This window comes from Bos indicus x Bos taurus, chromosome 15 (assembly GCF_003369695.1).
Source record: "Bos indicus x Bos taurus breed Angus x Brahman F1 hybrid chromosome 15, Bos_hybrid_MaternalHap_v2.0, whole genome shotgun sequence".
Taxonomy (NCBI): domain Eukaryota; kingdom Metazoa; phylum Chordata; class Mammalia; order Artiodactyla; family Bovidae; genus Bos; species Bos indicus x Bos taurus.
In genome coordinates, this window is record NC_040090.1 from 5,228,603 (window position 1) to 5,232,385 (window position 3,783).

At 38.7% G+C, this 3,783-nt stretch overlaps 1 pseudogene; it reads left to right on the plus strand.

The window, feature by feature from the left end:
* The first annotated feature begins 2,576 nt into the window (after positions 1–2,576).
* On the plus strand, positions 2,577–3,409 carry LOC113904682 (annotated as a pseudogene).
* Positions 3,410–3,783: the final 374 nt, after the last annotated feature.

Below are 3,783 nucleotides of genomic sequence, written 5' to 3' on the forward strand. Positions count from 1 at the left end.
GATTGGGGATGTGCACCATTTTGGAATAAGCTAAAACTACAGAGAAAAAGTATATTAAATAACCAATCAAAATTAATAATTTTTAAACTTTGACAAGAAACATTAAAGTAACAAAGAGATCTGTAACTACATCATGAGTCAAATTCCACATAGTGTTTTATTGTATCTACCTGCATGTGATCATATGTAATTACTTCTGATAATGGAGTTTCCACTTTAGAGGTTTGATTCTATAATTAAATCCTATTATCAGTCCCCATGGTTACCCTGCCCTCTTTAAGAAAAAACAGTATAAAAAGGCAGCAGTGAGCATGTATTCAAAAGTTGTCTCAAATTTTTACAAAGATATAATTCAAATTTTCTATGCTTATCATTTTATTTGAAGTGACAAATTTCCTATTTTTGTGCCTCAGCTGAGTTAATAGTTATTATAATACAAAAGGAAACAATAGACTAGAAAAGTTAGTACTAAGACAGATGCTATTAAGTGTGTGGTGCTGTCTCTGTCATTTACTACTGTGGACAGGTATATGGCATTAATTCGTTAGTGAGTTGTGTAAAGAGAACAGTCGTCTGATTTAAAGTACTACAGATATTAAAAGACACTTACTCCTTGGAAGGAAAGTTATGACCAACCTAGACAGCATATCAAAAAACAGAGATGTTACTTTACCAACAAAGGTCCGTCTAGTCAAGGCTATGATTTTTCCTGTGGTCATGTATGGATGTGAGAGTTGGACTATAAAGAAAGCTGAGCACAAAAGAATTGATGCTTTTGAACTGTGGTGCTGGAGAAGACTCTTGAGAGTTCCTTGGACTTCAAGGAGATCCAACCATTCCATCCTAAGGGAAATCAGTCCTGGGTGTTCATTGGAAGGACTGATGTTGAAGCTGAAGCTTCAATACTTTGGCCACCTGATGAGAAAAGCTGACTCATTTGAAAAGACCCTGATGCCAGGAAAGATTGAAAGTGGGAGGAGAAGGGGATGACAGAGGATGAGATGGGTGGATGGCATCACCAACTCAATGACACAGGTTTGGGTAGACTCCAGTAGTTGGTGCTGGATAGGGAAGCCTGGCGTGCTGCAGTTCATGGGGTCGCAAAGAGTCAGACACAACTGAGTGACTGAACTGAACTGAGCTACAGAAATATTCTTATGAACATGAAAAATGTTAAAATAGCGGTTATTTAAAATGGGTTATTTTTGCTATTTGGAGAACACAGAAGTGATTTCAGAGTGGTGGTGCATGAATTTGGGGCTAAAGAATATAGAGAGCTATTTTTATGAAAAACAAAATAAATCCATTTGAGTTGATTCAAATACCTGTGACTATTTCAGCAAAGATAGTTCTGTACTTAGAATGTGGGCTAAGAGAGAAAGAATAGAACATAGATGTTGCATTTGTAAAAAGCAGAAGTGAAACATGGATTTAGATCAGTTATTTGAGAGTCGTACAACCGAGATACAACACAGTAAATTGCTTAATCAATGTCAATGCTTATTCACTTGTACACTAATTTTCCTCTTGCTTTGGTTACTTTATTTAGTATGCTCTGTTGTCCTTAGTTTTTACTCATATTTTTTCTTATTTTGTTAATATTTATTAATAATTTATTAATATTATTTATTACTATTTCTATTATGTCCAGCAAACTTTTTAAAAGGAAATATTTATACCTAATGTAAGTTTAAGTAGAAATTAAAAGATGTTACTGTTGGAAGGAAAACTATGGTAAACCTAGACAGTATATTAGAAAGCAAAGACATCACTTTGCTGACAAAGGTCTATATAGTCAAAGCTATGGTTTCTCCAGTAATCATGCATGGATGTGAGAGCTGGACCATAAAGAAGGCTAACCGCTATAGAATTGATGCTTTTGAACTGTGGTGCTGGAGGAGACTTTTTTTTTTAACTTTACAATATTGTATCAGTTTTGCCATACATCAACATACATCCGCCACAGGTGTACACGTGTTCCCCATCCTGAAGTCCCCTCCTACCTCCCTCCCCATGCCATCCCTCTGGGTCATCCCAGTGCACCATCCCCAAGCTTCCTGTATCCTGCGTTGAACCTGGACTGGCGATTCATTTCTTAAATGATATTATACATGTTTTAATGCCATTCTCCCAAATCATCCCCACTCCCTCTCCCAGAGTCCAAAAGACTGTTCTATACATCTGTGTCTCTTGAGAGTCCCTTAGACTGCAAGGAGATCAAACCAGTCATTTATAAGTAGATCAAACCAGTCAATTCCAAAGGAAATCAACCCTGAATATTCACTGAGAGGGTTGATGCTGAAGCTGCAATACTTTGGCCACCTGATGCAAAAAGCCAATTCGCTGGAAAAACAAAAAAAACCCCTGATGCTGGGAAAGATAAAAGGCAAAAGGAGGAGGGTGGTGGAGGATGAGATGGTTAGACAGTATCACTGACTCAATGGACATATATTTAAGCAAACTCCTGGAGATTGTGAAGGACAGGGAAGCCTGGCGTGCTGCAATGCACATGGGGTCACAGAGAATCGGACACAACTTAGCGACTGAAAGCACACACACTAACTTATTTATAATAAATGGCCAGAAAAAAATATATTTCACTGACTGATTTCGTCTTTTCAGGATTGGCAGACACACTGGAGCAGCAGGTTATCTGCTTTTTGCTCTTTTCTGTGATTTACACACTTACAGTTGGGAATGTTAGGATGATCCTCTTAATCAGGACTAATTCCCGACTTTATACACCATGTACTTTTTCCTGGCTAACCTGTCCTTTGTGGGTGTCTGTTATTCATTCATCATCACTGCAAAGATGCTGGTAGATTTATGATCAGAGAATCCATCTCCTTTTGCTGGCTGCTTTCTGCAGATGTACTTCTTTTTAACCTTGGCCAAAAATGAATGTATCCTTTTGGGGTTAATGGCCCATGACCTCTATGTGGCCATATGCAGCCCTCTCCTTTACTCCTTGATCATGTCCAGGATGGTCTGCCTGAAAATGGCAGCAGGGGTTTTCACTGTAGGACTGCTGAACTCCAAGTTTCAAACAAGTTGAAGAAGCAGCTTCACATTCTGCAGTTCTAATGTTATCCATCACTTCTGTGACTTCCCTTCAATTATTAAGCTCTCATGTTCAGACACATATCTGTATGAAATCATCTTGTCTGTAGTGCCTGGTGTGAATACAGTCAGAAGTCTGTTGGTGAGCCTCACTTCCAACTCCTACATTCTCTTCTCCACCTTTTGTATGCATTCAGGGAGGAAAAGTGCAAAGAATTCTTCACATGTGCCTCTCACCTGACTGATATTATTCTGATTTATTCCACCTCCATCTACACTTATCTGAGACCTACTTCCAGCTACTCCCTGACTCAGGAGTAACTGGCTTCTGTGTTTTACACAGTGGTGATCCCCATGTTGAATCCTCTGATCTACAGCCTCAGAAATAAGGATATAAAAAGGGGTTTATGAAATATAATTACTAGGAAAAGGGTTCCTTTATTTTGTGAGTGGTTCAGGCCTAAATAGACTATGTCTTGAAATTTGAAATACTGGTCAAACTTATTTTCATTAGATCACTGTCTATGTAATCATGTTCTTTTAATACTCAATTCAGTTCAGTGGCTCAGTCGTGTCTGACTCTTTGCGACCCCATGGACTGCAGCATGCCAGGCTTCCCTGTTCATCACCAACTCCCAGAGTTAACTCAAACTCATGTCCATTGAGTCAGTAATGCCATCAAATCATCTCATCCTCTGTCGTCCCCTTTGCCTCCCACCTTCA